Source organism: Lynx canadensis, chromosome D1 (assembly GCF_007474595.2).
Source record: "Lynx canadensis isolate LIC74 chromosome D1, mLynCan4.pri.v2, whole genome shotgun sequence".
In the NCBI taxonomy this organism is placed as follows: domain Eukaryota; kingdom Metazoa; phylum Chordata; class Mammalia; order Carnivora; family Felidae; genus Lynx; species Lynx canadensis.
Window position 1 is genome coordinate 71230396 of NC_044312.2, and position 21883 is coordinate 71252278.

Genomic DNA, 21883 nt, shown 5'->3' on the forward strand with positions numbered 1-21883 from the left:
ATTATTAGAGCCTTAAAAAAAAAAAAAAAACTACCTGAACTGCAACGTTTAGTGCAGAATTTCTGCTTAGTGAGCCCGTATCAATACATTTAGCCTGCTCCAATTTTATGCTCCTTCTACCCTTACCTCGTACTCTTAATACCCATTCCCACACACATTCCCCAGATTTCTGCTTGTATAAATTAGAAAACTCAGATAGTTCTTTTGGAGTTTAGTGCACCTCCTCATGGGTCACACTTTTTACCTCACCTTTAGAGTCCTGCTGGGACCTTTGTCTAGTTAGAGATCTGCAAGCAAAGAGGGGAGGTGGAATTGGGTTCTGAGGAGAATCAGCATTGTCTAGCATGACAACTGCCTCAGGGGAGGCCATTGTTGTTTCCTTGCCCTACGCCCTACACATATCTTTTCATCTGGCTGTTCATCTGCACCCTTTACCATCTTTTTAAATAAACTGGTAAATATGTTTCCCTGAATTCTGTCAGCCACACTAGCAAATTAATTGAACCTGAGGAGAGGATCATGAGGAGACTCTGATTTGTGGCCAAGTCAGAGAGAAATTGTGGGTAACTGGGGGATCTGTTGCTTGTGATGAGCATCTGAAGTGAAGACGGGAGCACTCTTGTGAGACTGGGCCCTTAACCTATGGGATCTGACATGATCTTCAGGTAAATAGTGTCAGAATTGGTTTAATTGTAGAACACCCAGCTGGTGTTGCAGACAACAGTTTGGGGCGGGGGGGGGGGGACTCTCACACGTGGTGTCAGAAGTGTTGTGAGTGTGGTGTAGTGTGAGACTAAAGGAGACACACAAGGAAAACTGGATTTTTCCCTAATACACTGCTGGATTCCTAAGCATTCCCATGTGGGTACCCTGCTACCTGGATCCTGGATTTCATGGCTCCCCAAGGACAAGTACCACAGTTCTCTCTGATAATATCTTAATATACAGCAGACTAGCAACGATGTCATTTTCTTTCTGCTTTCTTTCTGAATAGGCCCTTTGATAGAAGGCTCTTGGCTCTACCCTTCCAAAACTATAATCTCTGTGTGGTTTGGAACACTCCAGTTAATTAGAGATCTTCAAATCCTGCCAAGATAAGAGGAAGGGCCAGGCTTAGAAAAATACTGTCTTGCTCACACATAGGTTGATCCAAAAGCAGTATTTTAACCTAAGCTCTGAAATATACTTTTTCAGTAACTATTATCTTAGGGAAAATGAAACTTTGAAAAAATGTATTTTGCCCACTTGATATTTTACTCAATTTCAGAACTTTGTAATAATCTCTCAGCTATGAATCTGCTGATTGCCTAGAATTTATTTAAAATCAAAGTTAAACAAGTTATTTTGTTTTTGTCAGGTTGTGTGTGTGTGTATGTTTCAGTGGTAATGGTATTAAATTTCCAAAGAGTACAAAATTTGTTAAAATATATATAGTTGGGGCGCCTGGGTGGCTCAGTCAGTTAAGCGTCCGACTTTGGCTCAGGTCACGATCTTGCGGTTTGTGGGTTCGAGCCCTGTGTCAGGCTCTGCGCCGACAGCTCGGAGCCTGGAGCCTGCTTCAGATTCTTTGTCTCTCTTTCTGCCCCTCCCCTTCTCGTGCTCTGTCTCTCTCTCTCTCTCTCTCTCTCTCTCTCAAAAATAAACATTAAAAAAAGTTAAAAATATCTATACAGTTAATCCCGTCAGGTTATTTTAGAATAAATTATAAAATAATTTATAGAATCTCCTTTTGTAAGTAACTTTTAGGATTGGCCATGACTGCAAAAATAAAGGCTCCAGACTAGCCCATTAACAACACAGGGACAAAAACCCTGCCCACCACAGGCAAACTGGGCCTTACAGCAAGCTGGACTGAAGGTGAATGAGGCTCAGATACAACAGAAGGGCATATGTAACACACACAGGAAACATCCCTGAAGTACCTGGTTTTGATGAGCAGGGGGCATTGCACTCTAGGACCTCTTCTTCATAAGGACACCACTTTCAAAATCAGGAGACACACTGGCTTTCCTAATACATAGAAACAAACAATGAATTAGACAAAATGAGGAGACAGAGGAATACATCCCAAATGAAAGAACAGAACTAAACCACAGCAAAATAGCTAAATGAAATGGAGATAAGCAATATACTTGATAAAGAATTCAAAGTAATGGTTATAAAGATACTCACTGGACTTGAGAAAAGAGTGGAAAATCTCAGTGAGACATTCAACAAAGAGAAATTATAAAAAGGAACCAATCCAAGATGAAGAAATCAATAACTGAAGTTAAAAAAATACTAGCGGTAATCAATAGTAAATGAGAGGAGGCAGAAGAACAAATCAGTGGAAGATAGACTATGGAAAAGCAGCCACAATGGACAAAAAAAGAAAAAAAGAAAAATTAAAAAAAAGAGAATGGTTTAAGGTAACTCAATGACATCATCAAGCATAATAACATTCACATTATAGGGATCCCAGAAGGAGAAGAGAGAGGAAAAGGGTCAGAAAATTTATCTGAAGGAATAATGCTGAAAACTTCCCTAATCTGTGGAAGGAAACAGATATCCAGATCCAGAAGGCACAGAAGGCCCTCAACAAAATCAACTCAAGGAAGTCCACACCAAGGGACATAATCATTGAAATGACAAAAAGTGGTGATAAAGAAAGAATTTTAAAAGCAACAAGAGAAAAGAAAATAGTTACATACAAGGGAAAACCCATAAGGCTGTCAGTTCATTTACACTTGCACCAAAAAGAATAAAATACCTAGGAATAAACTTAATTAAGGAGGTGAAAGGTCTGTACTCTGAAAGCTATAAAACATTTGATGACAGGAAATGAAGATGAAACAAACGGAAAGATATTCCATGCTAATGGACTGGGGGAACCAATATTGTTAAAATGCCCATACTGCCCAAAGCAATCTAAAGATTTAATGCAATCCCACTCAAAATATCAACAGTATTTTTCACAGAATAATCCTAAAATTTGTATAGAACCACAAAAGACCCCAAAAAGCCAAAGCAATCTTGAAAAAGAAAAACAAAGCTGGAGGTAACACAATCCCAGGTTTCAAGATATACTACAAAGTTGTAGTAATCAAAACAGTATGGCACTGGCACAAAAATAGACACATGGTGGGGGGTGCCTGAGCATCCAACTCTTGGCTTTAGCTCAGGTCATGATCTTAACAGGTTTGTCAGAGCCCCACATCAGGGTCTATGCTAACAGTGATAAGCCTGCTTAGGATTCTCTGTCTCCCTCTCTGTCTGCCCCTCCCCAACTCTTGTGTATGTGCATGTGCACACACATACTCGAAGTAAATAAATAAACTTAAAAAAAATAGACACATGGATCAACAGAATAGAGAGCCCAGAAATAAACCCATACTCTGATGGTCAATTAATCTGTGACAAAGGAGGCAAGAATATGCAGTGGGAAAAAAGACAATCTCTTCAACAAATGGTGCTGGGAAAACTAGCTACATGCAAAAGAATGAAATGGGACCACTTTTTTTTCATCATACACAAAATAAACTAAAAATGGATTGAAGACCTATGTGTGAAACCTGAAACCATGAAATTCCTAGAAGAACATATAGGTAGTAATTTCTTTTTTTTGATGAAAGAATTAACAAAATTGATAAGCCCCTAGCCAGTGTGATCAAAAAGAAAAAGGAAAGGACACAAATAAGTAAAATCAAGAATGAAAGAGATCAATGAAAGAAATCAAGAATGAACACTGCAGAAATACAAACAATAATAAGAGAATATTATGAGCAATTATATGCCAATAAATTGGGCAATCGGGAAGAAATGGACAAATTCCTAGAAATATATAAACTACCAAAACTGAAACAAGAAGAAATAGAAAATTTGAACAGACCCATAACCAATAAAGAAATTGAAATAGTAATCAAGATCTCCCAAAAAACAAGAGTCCAGGGCCGATGGCTTTCCAGGGGAATTTTATCAAATATTTTAAGAAGAGTTAGCACCTATTCTTTTGAAGCTGTTCTAAAAAAAAAAAAAAAAAAAACATATGGAAAACTTCCAAACTCATTCTATGAGGCCAGCATTACCTTGATTCCAAAACCAGACAAAGACCCCACTAAAAAGGAGAACTACAGACCAATTTCCCTGATGAACATGGATGAAAAAAACCTCAACAAGACAGTAGCCAACGAGATCCAACAATACATTAAAAGAATTATTCACCATGACCAAGTGGGATTTATACCTGGGATGCAGGGCTGGTTCAATATCCACAAAACAATTAATGTGATTCATCACATCAATGAAAGAAAGGACAAGAACCACATGATCCTCTCAATAGATGCAGAGAAAGCATTTGACAAAATACAGCATCCTTTCTTGATAAAAAGAAAGGATGGGATAGAAGGGGGATAGAAAGTAGGGATAGAAGAATCATACCTCAAGATCATAAAAGCCATATATGAAAGACCCACCACTAATATCATCCTCAACGGGGAAAAACTGAGAGCTTTCTCCCCAAGGTCAGAAACACATCAGGGATGTCCACTCTTGCCACTGTTATTCAACATGACAGTGGAAGTCCCAGCATCAGCAATCAGACAACACAAAGAAATAAAAGGCATCCAAATTGGCAAGGAGGAAGTCAAACTTTCACTCTTCACAGACAACATGATACTCTACATGGAAAACCCAAAAGATTCCACCAAAAACCTGCTAAAACTGATCCAGGAATTCAGCAAAGTCGTAGGATATAAAATCAATGCACAGAAATCAGTTGCATTTCTATACACCAATAACAAAGCAACAGAAAGAGAAATCAAGGAATCGATCCCATTTACAACTGCACCAAAAACCATAAAATACCTAGGAATAAACCTAACCAAAGAGGTGAAAAATCTATACATTGAAAACTATAGAAAGTGTATGAAAGAAATCAAAGAAGACACAAAAAATGGAAAAATATTCCATGCTCATGGATTGGAAGAACAAATATTGTTAAAATGTTGATACTAAGCAAAGCAATCTACAGATTCAATACAATCTCTATCAAAATAACACCAGCATTCTTCACAGAGCTAAAACAAACAATCCTAAAATTTGTGTGGAGCCAGAAAAGATCCCGAATAACCAAAGCAATCCTGAAAAAGAAAACCAAAGCTGGAGGCATCACAATTCCAGACTTCAAGCTGTATTACAAAGCTGTAATCATCAAGACAGTATGGTACTGATACAAAAACAGACACTTAGATCAATGGAACAGAATAGAGAACTCAGAAATTGACCCACAAACATATGGCCAACTAATCTTTGGCAAAGCAGGAAAGAATATCCAATGGAATGAAGACAGTCTCTTTAGCAAGTGGTGCTGGGAAAACTGGACAGAAACATGCACAAGAATGAACCTGGATCACCTTCTTACACCATATACAAAAGTCAACTCAAAATGGATGAAAGACTGAAATGTAAGATAGGAAGCCATAGAAATCTTAGAGGAGAAAGCAGGCAAAAACCTCTTTGACCTCGGCTGCCGCAACTTCTTACTCAACATGTCTCTGGAGGCAAGGGAAACGCAAAAATGAACTATTGGGACCTCACCAAGATAAAAAAACTTCTACACAGTGAAGGAAACAATCAGCAAAACTAAAAGGCAACCGACAGAATGGGAGAAGATATTTGCAAATGACATATCAGATAAAGGGTTAGTATCCAAAATCTATAAAGAACTTACCAAAGTCAACACCCAAAAAACAAACAGTCCAGTGAAGAAATGGGAAAAAGACATGAATAGACATTTTCCAAAGAAGACACTCAGATGGCTAATGGACACATGAAAAAACGCTCCACATCACTCATCATCAAGGAAATACAAATCAAAACCACAGTGAGATACCACCTCACACCTGTCAGAATGGCTAAAATTAACAACTCAAGCAATGACAGATGTTGGTGAGGATGCGGAGAAAGAGGAACTCTCTTGCACTGCTAGTGGGAATGCAAACTGGTGCAGCCACTCTGGTAAACAGTATGGAGGTTCCTCAAAAAATTAAAAATAGAAATACCCTTCGACCCAACAATTGTACTACTAGGTATCTATCCAAAGGATGTGGGTGTACTGTTTTGAAGGGGCACATGCACCCTAATGTTTATAGCAGTGCTATTGACAATAGCCAAAGTATGGAAAGATCCTAAATGTCTACCGACAGATGAATGGATAAAGAAGATGTGGTATATATATAGATATATATATATATATATACACACAAACAATGGAGTATTACTCAGCAATCAAGAAGAATGAAATCTTGCCATTTGCAATAATGTGGATGGAACTAGAGTGTATTATGCTCAGCAAAATTAATCAGAGAAAGACAAATATCATATGACTTCACTCATTTGTGGAATTTAAGATACAAAACAGATGAACATAAGGGAAGGGAAGCAAAAATAATATAAAAACAGGAAGGGGGGACAAAACATAAGAGACTCTTACATACAGAAAACAAACTGAGGGTCGTTGGAGGCGTTGTGGGTTGGTGGATGGGCTAAATAGGCAAGGGGCATTAAGGAGGACACTTGTTGGGATGAGCACTGGGTGTTATATGTAGGGGATGAATCACTGGATTCTACTCCTGAAATCATTATTATACTATATGCTAACTAACTTGAATGTAAATTAAAAAAGAATAAATAATAAAAAAATTTCCTTTCTAAAAAAAATGTTTATTTTTGAGAGAGAGAGAGAGAGAGAGTGCATGTGTGAGTTGGGGAGGGGCAAAGAGAGAGGGAGACAGAGAATCTCAAGCTCTGTCAGCACAGAGCCCGATGCAGGCCTCAAACTCACAAACTGGGAGATCATGACCTGAGCTGAAACCAAGAGTCAGATGCTTAATCTACTGAGCCACCCAGGTGCCGCAGTAGTAATTTCTTTGATACTGGCCATGGAAACATTTTTCTAGATATGTCTCTCTGCAAGGGAAACAAAAGCAAAATTAAACTATTGGGACTACATCAAAATAAAAAACTTTTGCACAGTGAAAGAAACCATCAAGAAAACAAAATGACAACCCAAAGGGAGAAGATGTTTACAAATGATATATCTGACAAGGTGCTAATATCAAACATATAAAAAGAACTTCTACAACTCAACACCAAAACCACAAATAATCCAATTAAAATTGGGCAGAGGACCTAAACAGAAAAATTTCCAAAGACATCCAGATGGCTAACAGACACATGAAAAAGATGCTCAACATCATTGATCATTGGGAAATGCAAATTGAAACCATAATGAGATACCACTTTACACCTGTCAGAATGGCTAAAATAAAAAACACAAGAAATAACAGGGAGAAAAAGAAACTTTCCCACTATTGGGGGAATGCAAAATGATGTAGCCATTGTGGAAAACTGTATGGAAGTTTCTAAAAAAATTAAAAATAGAAATACCATATAATCCAGTAATTCCACTACTGGGTGTTTACCCAAAGGATATGAAAACACTAATTCGAAAAGATACATGCACCTCTGTATTTACTGAAGCATTATTTACAATAGCCAAGATAGGGAAGCAACCCACGTGTCCATCGATAGATGAATGGATAAAGAAGATGAGGTATATATACACAATGGACTATTATTCAGCCATAAAAACCATGAAATTTTGCCATTTGCAATAACATGGATAGATTTGGAGGGTATAATCCTAAGTGAAATAAGTCAGTCTGAGTAAGACAAATATCACAGGATTTCACTCACGTGTGGAATTTAAGAAACAAAACAAATGAACAAAGAAAGAAAGAAACACACAAACAACAGCAACATAAAAAAAACAGACTCTTAAATAAATATAGAGAACAAACTAGGGGCTATCAGAGGGGGAGGAAGTTGGGGGGGTTGTTGAAATAGATAAAAGGGATTAAAGAGTACATTTATCTTCATGAGCACTGAGAAATGTATAGAATTGTTGAATCATATTGCATAACTGAAACTAATATAACACTATATGTTAGTTATACTTGAATAATAACTTGAAAAACAATATACTTGCTGTAATGCTGCAAGACAGCATCAGAACAAGAAGCCTGTCCTCCCTCTGAACAAGATTGCTCCCCAAGTCTCTCACATATAGACTCTAAAACTGCCACTTGATTACCAGTTTGGGGAAACATCAAGTTATATTCAAAATGTATATTTAAAAATTACAAATGTATTAAATAACTTAATGGTCATATGTTTTACAAAGTAACATTGAAAGTTTTTTATATGTTCATTTAGATATAGTGTCTAAACGTGAATTTTCGAAAGAACTCATAAAGGGAAAGGTCAATACATAACTTTTGTACAAGAACCAATTAATCACAGTGAAATTAAAAACGGCAGGAAAAATATTTGTGTTGAGTGTTAGGGAAAGGGATTATTATGTATAAAATATAAAAGTTTATTCTAACATATATAAGTATCATAAATGCCCCCTTAATGGCAAATGACCTGAACAGAATGAAATGCTGATAGTGAGCAAGTGGGAAAATATTCAGGCCATAACAAAACTCAAACAACAAGATATATTTTTCCATCTATTAACTTGGCAAAGAAGATGTAACAGTAATACTGGCAGAATGTGCAATAAGTTGATGTGCTCATCCCTTTCTGACAGCTGATATAAAACAGGAACTTGAGGGTATATATTAAGAACCATAAAACTGTTCACACCCTTTGACCCAGTAATTTTCATTCATTGTAATTTAGGTGAAGGAGCTGATTGTTGAGGAGGACAATCCCTAGATGTGAGGCTCTTCATTGTGGCATTTTCTATAATAGCAGAGATGCATTCACCTAAATGTCCAACAACAGAAAAAGTACAAACAGGTAAGTCGTAGTACATTAACTGGATGGAATATTCTGCAGTTAACAGAAAAAAATAACTATGAAGAATATCAGATAGGTAAGGAGCTGTTCAAAATAGCATTTTGAAAAAACAAAATATCCAATTATGTAGATGATTTGATTATAGCACTATTAAATATGCCAGTATGTAGATAAGGACGATGAGGGAGAAAAGAAAAACAGATTGTGTTTGTTCCTTCTCTTTCTCTTCAAATCATGAAACTGGTAATTTTTCTTTTGGCATCGACACGCTCCTCTACCTGCATCGTTCCCTCTTTTATTCATTGCTCTGTCTTACCCACTTTTTGAACGAGCATGCTTTTCCCGGGTATCCACGTCACCTAGAAAGAAAATCAACAGATAAATTTATTCATTAATTATGGAGCCTTTATTTTGTATTCAGCAATGGGATACAATAATGGTTAAGATCTATTTCCCTCTGCTCATTGAGCTCACCGTTTACACACACATGGATAAAGAGATATTTGCTATATAGTACAGAAGTTCAAAAACTGATAGAAAAAAAAAGGAAGCTAACTAGGAACCAGAATTCTTAGGAGTCAAATGTTTTATCTCTTCAATGGGATTTTTCATTTCAAAGGGCTCAAGGGATTTGCATTTTTAATTACTCCACTTTTCTCTGACAGCACACTTTCTTGCTCCTCCCCCAGAGGAGCAAGGTACTCCTCTCTGGGGTACCTGGGTGGCTCTGTGGGTTGAGCATCCAATTTAGGCTCAGATGATGATCTTGCAGTTTCTGAGTTCAAGCCCCACATCAGGCTTGCTGCTGTCAGCACAGAAACCACTTGGATACTCTGTCCCCCTCTCTCTGCCTTCCCCTGCTCATGCTCTTGCTCTCAAATATAAAAAAACAAAACAAAACAAAACAAAACAAAAAAACTCATCTCTCCTCCAAGGCAAAAATCGAGTTTTTACTTCCACAATCCTTCTCATTATTAGTCCTATAACTCTCCTTCCTTTTAGTCATGATTCCATATGTGTTTCTAATTCCATGCACTCATCCATACAGTAATGATTATTGACCATTAACCAGAGATGTACCTACCAGCTCTGGACTAGGTGGCCTCTGGGGCAGAGGTAAAAGCAGTAGAAGATTCCTGACCACTGGCTCCTTAGGGAACAAATGAGGCAGGATTTGACCCCATCTAGGGAGAGGTAGCCAGACCCGGGACCTCATGACACTCTGACAAAACTGCACAGTAGACCCTTGGGCAAGAAAATACAGCATGGAGGGTTTTTGAAAATCTGTTTTTTATCAACTTCTACCCCACCACTGTCATTTAGACAACCTCCTCTCAGGTCCCAAACCTTAAGACACATCTCTGCTATTTCTTTACCCTCTTCCCCTAGACTTACAACATCTTCATGAACTCTGATCTTCATGGTGATAACAGGAAATAAGGAGAAAAGGTGAGAACACCCATTTTACAGGTGAGGAAAATGAGACTTGCCTAAGGCCACATGACTATAAGTGGAAGAATGATGGTAAATGAGAAAATCAATTGGTCTGGAAACTCATGAGATAAAAGTTATGGTCCTCTATTTGTAATAATCTTAATCCAGGCAGGTGGCCTTTCCTTCTTGGCCCATTGCTTCACCCAAGAAGCTGTGCCCTGTAGACGTCCTTCCAGCTCTCCACTATGAAATGATAAAATCTTTCCATTCTCTTTCAGCCTCCTCCTGGAGGAAGAGAAAGCTTCCTAACCCTAAAACCCAGGCCACAAGCCAGACCAATTTAATCAGAGTGTGGAGGTGATGGAACCTGAGTATCAGGATTTTGTAAAGTCCCAGGAGATTCCAATGAGGTTCAAGGTTGAGAGTCAGCCTATTAGAAGTTCCTGAGGGGCAGGCATGTGGGCCACCCAGATCTGCATTGCCCTGCCCCTCCCTCCTTATCTTCTATCACTGTCCCCCAGGTGACTCCTCCCTGTCCTAGGGCTGATGCTGAAGATGAAGTCAAGCCACATCCCTTAACTGCTTTCCACAATATTTACTGTCCCCTCCTATTGACAGCCCTAATGGATTGTACAGATTAAATAATCCCTGTGATTTTGGGCTGCCCTGGGGCTGGTCTGTCAGACAATGGCAGAAGCCGCCATTGCTTGGTTCTAAGTGAATCATTTGCTGTAAATAGCCTCTTATCCAGAGTCAGACTCTAATGGGACTCAGGAGCAGAAATGAGCTGCCCATATGGCAGCTGCCCATATGAACTTGTGGTTGCAGCAGCCATAGCAACCATTGACTTCAGAGACACAGGCTTCAAGTCTTTCTTGTAACTAACCATTCCTGGTCAGGGAAGCACAGCCAAGAACCCTGCAGAAAATATTGCAGGCTCCAGGGTGGAATTTTCAGTTAGGAAGGGCCCCAGGGCAGGTGATGGAGAGTTTCCCTCTTCCCTGTCTTCCTACAAACTTCTTCCTTCCCTCTTCTCACTCCCTCTCCCAGACACTTGCTCTGTCCTAGTCTCTCAAAGTATTCCATATAGTCTTGCTCCCATTCAGTTTAAGAGAGAAGTTCTTACTCTTTTTTTTAATGTGTTATTTATTTTTGAGAGAGACAGAGAGAGAAAGGGAAAGAGAGAGAGAGACACAGAGACAGAGAGAAAGTGGGGGAGGGGCAGAGAGAGAGGGAGACACAGAATCTGAAGCAGGTTCCAGGCTCTGAGCCGTTAGCACAGAGTCCCATGCAGGGCTCAAACCCATAAACTATGAGGTTATGACATGACTGAAGGCCAGCGCTTAACTGACTGAGCCACCCAGGTGCCCCATTACTTTTTCAAAGTCTAGCTCTGAGATCAGGTATTCCTCAGCCAGGGTAAGGGAGAACCTAAGATCAAGGTACCTGATAGCAGCTTTCACGGGTGCCTTCCAGGGATCCAGAACCCTTGACTGAAGAGAATCATCTACCAGGGAACTTTTTCATGTTACTAAACATTTCTATCTAGAAGGATGTTCACAGGGTTATCTTATTTATTTATGCATCCTTAAATTCATTTATTCAGTGGAGATTTATTTTCACCATAAACAAAGTGAATCCCATGTTTCTTTTCCAAGTTGTATATAGCCCAGCAGAGGAGACAAATATGTGCACGTGGCCACTCACAGTATCTGCAGCTCAGATACCACAGCAATATCACTCTTCCCTTACCCAGTGTGTTTGAGTTCATGTTCATGAGACCGTATCAGCTGGAGTACACAAGGAAGATACTTCTGGGAGAAAAGAGTATTGGACTGTAGCCACTCCTCTGATGGAACCCCAAAAAACAGGATGGACTGGGCTGTCCTGGTCAAGGCCAAAGGACAGAAAAAACCAGGATGGTGTGTGAGCACCCAGGGGTGGACTGGGCCCCACGCACTAGGCCAGCAAAAGAAATGTTTCTGGGCACAGTGTACTACTGGAAACAGTAAAATCCTAAATTAGCAGCGTATGTGCACACTGGGGGAATAATCCAAGAGGAGGGTATGTGAGTAGAACTCAGAGATGTTTTTTTGGAGCACCTTAAGATTGAATCTCAGAGCAGAAAAGCTCCCCTAAAATTGGGAACAAGACATCACTGGCTTCCCATTTCCTGGAACTGTGAGTTACAACTAAGGCAGGCCCACTCTGTTTTTATTTCTGTGCCATTTCACATACGGAAACTTTCCCCAAAATGTCCTTCTTCATCTTCTCTCTTAGATTTTAAGGCTCAGATTGAATGAGCCTTCAACTCTTTCCACTTCTCCCTCCAAAAGAAGGAATCCCTCTCTCTTCTGTATCTTAAAGCACTTGTTCATATCTCAAATAAAACACTATCAACACTTGTATCAGATTAAATCTGTATGATGTGCTATTTCCACATTGGACTATGTGTGATCCTGGTGGTTGTATTGTCACTTGCACCTAGCTTGCGCCTGGCATGTACTGGTAGATGTTCAGTACATGTTGGATGAAATAAAATTATGTACCCAAGTCAAATCATTATGATGTACATCTGAAACTAATATAACATTGTATGTTAATTTTACTTCAATAAAAAAATAAAGAAAAATTATGTAACCTGATACTTTGTTAGAGGATATTATATATTAAATAGAAAAGTGGGTTTTCCTACTTAGGGCGATTACCAAGAGAAGGGGAAATGGATATCAAGGAGTCACCCTCTGGTCTTTTCACTATAGAGCTTATTGTCTTCAAGAGGCAAGTGGGATTTGCTGCCTTTAAGCAATGAGTGCTCTGTAATACAATCCCCAAGAAGAGTGCATCAGTTTTTGCTAGGAGTCCCCATAGGTATGAGGGTTCAAGAGCCCGGCAGGGCTGAGAGATAATTCCTCTGTACCTACCATTTGGGCTTGCAAACAGCTAAGGGCCTCCATTCTCCTGAATCCTCCTGAAAACATGCTGACAAATTCATAGTATTTTGGTATTCATTTTCTAGACTTGGCTACCAGTTCTGTCAGATTCTTTCCGTGGTGTGTTAATTAATGATGTCAGAGTCTTCTTCCAGATCAGTTTCCATCAGAGTCCACACCTTGGTCCCTACAGATGCTGAATCCCAAGCATTAAATGTGAGATTACTCATTTTATCTTAAAGTTCTGGGAGAAGCTCATTTCAGTCCCCTACATAGTAAGAACCTTCCTTGTCTATCCTTCCTCTTGATGGAGAAGGTTAGATGAGTTTAAGGATCTGAAATCCTTTCACAAAATCGAAAATTCCACGCAGAAGACATTAGCATTATATATGCACTGCTAGAAAGCCAAGATTTCATGAACCCCAAATCAGGCAAGCCTCTTTGCTCCTCCCACTAGACTCCCCCTAAATGGGCACTGCTGTCAAGTCTGGATTTTTGTTTTTTAACTTTTTATCTTGAAATAAATTTAGTTTTACAAGAGTTACAGAGATAGTACAGAGAGTTCCTATCTACCCTATCCCAGCTTGTTCTGGCATTAACATGCTTCAAAACCACTATCCATTTATTAAAGTTAAGAAATAGGGGTGCCTGGGTGGCTCAGTTGGTTATGAAGAGGAGTCTGACTTCGGCTCATGTCATGATCTCGCAGTTCACGAGTTCGAGTCCCACAGTGGGCTCTGTGCTGACAGCTCAGAGTCTGGAGCCTGCTTCTGATTCTATGTCTCCCTCTCTCTCTGCCCTCTCCTGCTTGTGCTCTCTCTCTCTCAAAAATAAACAAAAACATTAAAATATTTTTAAATTAAATTAATAAAATATTGATATACTAAAATTAACTAAACTATAGCATTTACTCAAACTTTACTAGTTTTTCCACTAATATCCTTTTTTTCTGTTCTGGGATACCAGGTTGCATTCATCCATTTATTCATTCATTTACTTAAAAATTGAGATATAAATGACACATAATACAGTATAAGTTTAAGGTGTACAGCCCATTGGTTTGATCCATTTATATTGCAATATGATTGCCATTGCACTGTTAGCTAACACTTCTATCCTATTATATTATTATCATTCCTTCTAGTGGTGAAAACAATTAAGATTGAGTCTCTTGGTAAGTTTAAGGTTGATAATACTATTTTGTTGTTTGTAACCTCTGTGCTGTGTATTAGGTCTCCAGGACTTATTTATCTACTAGTCTCAAGCATGTACCCTTAATCAATGTCTCTCCCATTCCTCTATTCCCCAGCCTTTGGCAACCACCATTCCAACTTTTTAATTTAATTTTATTTTATTTTATTTTATTTTATTTTATTTTATTTTATATTCCACATGAAAAGGATATCATACAGGATTTGTCTTTCTCTGTGTGACTCATCTCTCTTAGCACAACATCTTCAAGATCATTCCATGTTATCAAAAACTGCAGAATTTCCTTTTTTCTCACAGGTGCATAGTATTCTGCAGTATATATATATACTGCAGTTTCTTTATCCATTCATCTCATTGATGGGAACCTAGGTTGTGTCCATATCTTGGCTATTGTAAACAGCACCACAATAAACATGGAAATGCACATATCTCTTCGATAACAGGTTTTCATTTCTTTTGGCTGTATACCCAGAATGCTAGATTATATGGTAATGCTATTTTTAACTTTTTGAAGGACCTTCAGGCTGTATTCCACAGTGGCTGGACCAGTTTACATTTCCACTGACAGTACACAAGGGCTCCCTTTTCTCCACATCTTCACCAACACTTGTTACCTCTTGTCTTCTTTATGATAACTATTCTTACAGGTGTGTGGTGAAAGATGATTGTGGTCTTAATGCATTTATTTCCCTTATGATTAGTGATGTCGAGCACCTTCTCATATACACGTTGGCCATGTGAATGTCTTTTTTTTGAAAAGTGTCTATTTAATTCTCTGTCCATTTTTTAATTGCATTTTTTGTTGTTATTGCATTGTCTGAGTTCTTTGTGCATTTATTTTATTTTTTTAATTTATTTTTTTTGAGAGAGTGCAAGCAGGGGAAGGACAGAAAGAGGGGGACAGAGGATGCAGAGCAGGCTCTGTGGTGACAGTAGTGAGCCCATTGTGGGGCTTGAACTCACAAACTGCAAGATTACGACCTGAGCTGAAGTCGGACGCTCACCCAAATGAGCCACCCTGGCACCCTGGTACATTAACCCCTTATCTGATACATGACTTGTAAACATTGTCTCTCATTCTGTAGGGCTTTTTTGTTGTTGTTAATTGTTTTTTTACAGTATAGAAGGTTTTTAATTTGATGCAATCCTATTTGTTGATTTTTGTTTTTGTTGTTTGTGCTTTAGTGACATACCTTGCCAAGACTAACGTGGAGGAGCTTCTTCCCTGTTTTTTCCTAGGAGTTTTATGACCAGGTCTTATGTTTAAGTCTTTTTTCCATTTGGAGTTAATGTTTGTTAGTGGTGTAAGAGAGGGGTCCAGTATCATTTTTCTGCATGTGGTTACCCAGTTTTCTCAACACCTTTTGTTCAAGAGACTATCTTTTCCCCATTGGATGTTCTTGGCTCCCTTATCAAATATTAGCTGACCATATATGCAGGGGTTTAATTATGAGCCCTGTATTCTGCTGCTGTTAGATGGAATGTTCTATAGATGTCTGTTAGGTCCATTTGGTCTAATGTTTGTTCAAGTCTATCTCTTCCTTGTTGATGATCTGCTTGGATGATCTATCCACTGTTGAAGCTGGGGTATTGAAGTCCTCTACTATTATTGTATTGTCTATTTCTCCTTTCATATCTATTAGTATTTGCTTAGTATATTTATATGCTCTGATTTTAGGTGTATATATTTTTATGACTGTTTTATCTTCTTAATGGACTGATCTGTTTATCATTATATAATGACCTTCCTTGTTGCTTGTTACCATTTTTGACTTAAGGTCTATTTTGTGTGATATCAGTACAGCTAACACTTCTTCCTTTTGGTTTTCATTTGCATGGAATACCTTTTTCCATCCCTTGACTTTGATTCTATATGTGTCCTTAAGGTCCAAGCAAGTCTCTTGTAGGCAGCCGATAGTTGTTGTTTTTTTAATCCATCATCTACTCTGTGCCTTTGGTTGCTGAATTTAATCCATATACATTTAGAGTAATTATTGATATTAAGGACTACCATCTAATTAATTAGTTTCTGGGTTTTTTTTTTATTTCCATTGTTGCTTTTTCTCTCTGTTTCTGCCCACCTTTGTAAAGTGGTTATTTTCCATGTTGGTATGGTCTGTTTCCCCCTTCTTTGTCTTTTGTGAATCTGCTCTAGGTTTTTGCTTTGTGTTTACCATGGGGCTTATGTAACACACCTTATATAGATAACACAGTTCATTTTAGGCTGATGGCAACTATTCTTTGGTCACCCATAAAGGGCCCAACCTTTACTTTTTCCCTTTTATATTACTGATGTCACAATTTACCTCTTTTTATGTTGTTTATTCATTAAAAATTTATAGCACTATAGTTATTTTTACTACTGTTTTCCTTTAAACTTTATACTACAGTTGAGTGGTTAAAATACATTTTTATCTATATTAGTGTGGTGTGTACTTTCCTGTGTTTTCATGTTGATTACTATCTTCTCATTTCAGCTTTGAGAACTCCTTTCAGCATTTCTTGCAAGCACTGGTGATGAACTCCCTCAGCTTTTGTTCGTCTTGGAAAGCCTTTATTTCTCCTTCATATCTGAAGAATAACTTTGTCAGATAATATATTCTTGACTGGCAAATTTTATCCTTCTACACTTTGAATATGTCATTCCACTCTCTCTGCCTATAGAGTTTCTGCTGAGAAATCCACTGATTGCCTAATGGGGGTTTCTTTGTAAGTTACATTGTTCCCTGCCCACCCTCCCCCTTCCTCCAGCCCCCAGCTGCATTTAGGATTCTTTCTTTGATTTTTGACAGTTTCAGTATAATGTGTCTTGGAGGAGGTATTTTTTCATTATGATAATAGGGTGATTTATTAGCTTTCTGGACTTGATGTTCAAGCCTTTCCCCACATTTGGGAAACTGTCTGTTCTTTCTTTCAATAAATTCTCTTCCCCCATCTATCTCCCTCTGGAACCTCGGTTATTCTGATATTTGTCTTTTGATGGATTCCCATAGTTCTACATATAGGTTTTCCTTCCCTTTTAAAATCTCTGTTATTTCATTTTTTTTCACTGTGTTATTTCAAAATTCCTATCCTCCAAGGCACATATTTGTTCTACCATCTGGTCTGCCCTGCTACAGAGGCTCTCTATTGCATTCTTCATCTCATTCATTGACTTCTTCAGCTCCAGAATTTCTGTTTGGTGCTTTTCTATGATTTCAATCTTTTTGGAAAATAACTCATTTTGTTCATTTTATTCCTGATGTTATTGACTTGCCTTTCTCAGTTTTCCTACAACTCACTGAATCTTCACAACTGCTATTTAGGTTCCTTATCAATTATATCACAATATCCCGTGCCTTTGAGCTCAGTTGCCAGAGACTTGTCATTTTCTTTTTGTGTTGACATATTTCCTTGATTTTTTCATATTCCTTATTTGAAGTAAAGGAGATCTGCTTAACTCTGTGCTCAATGCCTTCAGCAGATGGGGTATTACATTCTATGGCATTGGTATTATCTGGGTTTTTCCTCTGTGCTTGTGAAGCTGAACCTGCTGCACTCTTTTTGCTCTGTTCTACAGCAGAATTTTTTAAATGTTTATTTGTTTATTTTTAAAATTTTATTTAAATCCAAGTTAGTTAACATATAGTGTAATAATGATTTCAGGAGTAGAATTTAGTAATTCATCACTTACATATAACACACAGCACCCATCCCAACAGGTGCTTTCCTTAACGTCTATCACCCATTTAGCCCATCTCTCCACCCAACATCCCTCCAGCAACCCTCAGTTTACTCTCTGTATTTAAGAGTCTCTTATGGTTTGCCTCCCTCTCTGTTATTATTTTTCCTTCCCTTCCCCTATGTTCATGTGTTGTGTTTCTTAAATTCTACATATGAGTGAAGTCATATGGTATTTGCCTTTCTTTGACTGACTTACTTTGCTTGGCATAATACATTCTAGTTCCATCCACATTGCAAAAGGCAAGATTTCATTCTTTCTGATTGCTGAGTAATATTCCATTGTAAATCCATTGTATAGACATATTGCTGGGTTACAGGGTAGCTCTATTTTTAATTTTTTGAGGAACCTCCATACTGTTCTCCAGAGTAGCAGCACCAGTTTGCATTCCCACCAGTAGTCTGGCAGAATTTTTAAGCTTCTTATATTTTCTCTGGTTCTTAAAATTCACCAGGCTGGTTACTGGAAACTTCTTTTGTTGTCCAGAAGGTGGTGCTATTGCTCAAGTTTGTGTTTCTTCCCTGCCTGCCAACCACTATTTTCTGAGGGTGCTTTTTGTCTCTAGAGAGCTCTGGCAAGCACACCTGAAAGCATTAACAGGGCGCCTGCATCAGAGTGCCCAGAGGTGTGAATTTAGTGGTAGTGCATTGAGGGGTGCCTAGTAGCCTATCGGGGAGATCCTTGGTGGTGGTACTCCCAGAGGATAGTGGATGGACTTCTTGTTGAGCACAATCCCTTCGAGGTGGTTTGAACTTCGTATCTGCCTCTTTCCCAATAACTCTCCTTCCTAAGTCTTAGAGCTCCCATTTTAGTACTCCCAGTGCTGACGGAGACAAAATGGGTTTTTCCAGCCACATTCTGCCCAGCTGGGGCAGCCAGGGACTCACTTGGCACTTTCCTTTTCCCTGTGGGCAGGTCACCATTGCCAGATAAATTAACTTTGTTCAGTGTTTCCTTAGGGAAGAGGAAAAGTGACAGGAAATTGTCTCTTACTGCCTCCATTGCAACCAAGTTCATATTTTTTCTTTTCTTCTTTTTCCAACGGTATGCTTGAGTCTCCTGCACATAATCTGGACTTCTATAAGTTGTCACTCAGGTGTGAGTGACTGTCCTGTCAGCACTTACCTGGTTTTTGACTGAGGGCAGCTAAGGGGGTCTAGGCACTTTCGCTGGCTCTACCTGTTCTGCAGCTTGTTATGGAGGCTTGTCTGTCTCTTACCAAGTGCACTGGTGGGTGAGATTCCTCCCAGGCCCCTTGGAGTAAGGTTCTCAGACCCAAAAGACCAATCAAGGCAAATCTGTTCATATATGGATGACTAATTCATTGATTAAAAAGGAGGATAAAGAGGAAAAATGGCTTAGGCCACCATATTGCTGACATTACTCCCATATTGCTTTTAGTTATCGCATCACCATGGTCTCCTCTGATTCTTTTAACGGATTCTTAGTCTTTCCTAGCTTTTTCATGACTTTGACATTTTTGAATGCAGTGATCATATATTTCTTAAACTGCCCCCCGATTTAGGTTATCTGATGTTTTCTCAAGGTTACAGGTTATGGATCTTGGGAAAGAATATCCCAGATGAGAGGTGCCTATCTCGTTGATCCAGTCAGGGAGTTCATGATGTCAAGATGTATTACTAGCAATGTTAATCTTGATTGATGAAGGCAGTGTCTGTCAGGTTTCTCCTGTTACTAAAGTTTTTATTTTTCCCTTTCTCTACTCTGTTTGTTAGGTGATGGTCACTATGTCCACCCCACAGTTTGGATACTTGAGTGCTTCCTTACTTTCTGGCACTACAATAAATATGTTCCAGACCCATCTTGTATTTTTCCTTCACCTGCCCTGGAATCAGCTAATTTCCCAAGGATTCTTGCTTTGTTTTATTGGTAATGTTATGTAAACATTTACAGAGTGTGCTGGTTACAATGCTATGTGCTGGGGATGGAGAAGAAACCAAGAAAGGGATGGGGTTTTGCTCTCAAGGTGCTTCAGTCAGGTGTGACAAGCATTATAGAAAGGACGTGCATGGAGCTACAGGGCAGATAATAAGAGGATTTAAGTACCTTTGGGGTTAAAAAGCTTCCTAGAGAAAGTGGCACTAATGCTGAGGCTTTAAGGAAGAGCAAGAAATGAGGAAGAGAGGGAACCAAGATCTGGGTTTGTGCTACATCTTGTGATTGGCTTAAACCTCAAACAACTCATCTATTATCATTGTTTTGTGATTAATTCCCTAATCCCTTCCCTACTCCTAATCTTTTCCCTGAGCAAGATCTTACACTTTAATATCCCTTCATCCATTCATCCATTCAACATTTTTTTTTGAGAATAGAGGAAGAAAAAGCATTCTAGGTGGAAAGAACAGCCTATGGGAAGGCCAGGATATGAAAAAGAGCATGGTGTGTGCTCAAGGAACTGAAGGAAACTTATTATAACAAAACTGAGAGAGCAGGAGAGAGCAGGAGAAAGAGTGGCAAGAAATGAGGCTAGAGACATGGGAATGCACCAGGTCTTGTAGCTCCTTAAAGTCATTTGAGGGTTTTGGACATAATTCCAAGGGCAATGGAGAGCATGGAAGGCTGTTGAGCCAGTGAGTAACCAGACTGGGTCACCTGGCTGCAGAGGGGAGGATGGGTTGACAAGGAGAAAGGCATCAACCTCTGTAAGGCTTAGTAAGGTTAGATTCCTTCCTGCCTCACAGGATTGGGGTGAGGATTAAACAAAGGAACACATATAAATTCCCTGGAAGGATGTTTGACACATGACAGGCAGTCAGGAAATCATTTAATTCAACAATTCTGATTCTCTTTCATCTGATCTTGCTTTTCTCTTTATTCCCCTGACTATATTTTGGTTAAGAAATTACCTTTTCAACTTTTTGCTCCAATTAAAATTGAATACCGTGCTAGCCAGTGAACAAATGTAAATAAGGCCTGGGTGCTTAAGACACAATTATAAGCAGCCATAACATGATGGTATGAACCACATTAGTGACATAAGCCCAGACTGTTAGAGGGCAAAGACAGCATCCTTCAGCTCTCTGCCCTTAATGTCAGGCAAAATATGTGTCATGGAGGACTTCAGCATGGACTTTCTACCAAATGAATGCATGCTCTGGGAGCTCAGAAGACAAAGCAGGAGCCTTGGATGCACTGTAAATCGAATCTCTTAGGATTTAGTATAAGCTCATTGAGGACAGTGGCTTACCTTCCTTATATTTGGTTGACATATGTTTGGGAGTATAGTTAGTATGTTTTCTGTTTTATTTCATGAAAATTGCTTCAAAGTCATTGTTAATCACATTTTTAAACAAAAAACTTTCCTATCATGAAGCACACTGTAACATGAAAACATCAAATCTATACTGAGATGCTTGTCTTGATAAAGTTAAGTTCCTAATTACCTATATCCATCTGAGTCACAGATAATATGGGAGAAATTTCATTCTTTATTGCTCCCTTTTCCCACCACCTATCTGTACCCTGGTCACCTAACCTAACTCCTAGCTGATACGTGTCTAGAAAATCAGAGTGATTTTATCCTTAGCCCAAGTAATACACCAGTAGACTAGTGTGAGAATCCTGTAATGTCAGGTAAAGTAAACGACTGTGGGGGTCATAACTAACACAGTTCCCTCTATTAATGTGTGTAGTTTATGCTAATGTATTTTATTTCTGAGGCCAGTTGAAAAATGAGGTAAGTAATCATGTTGGCTGTGGGAACACTTAGCATTATTGT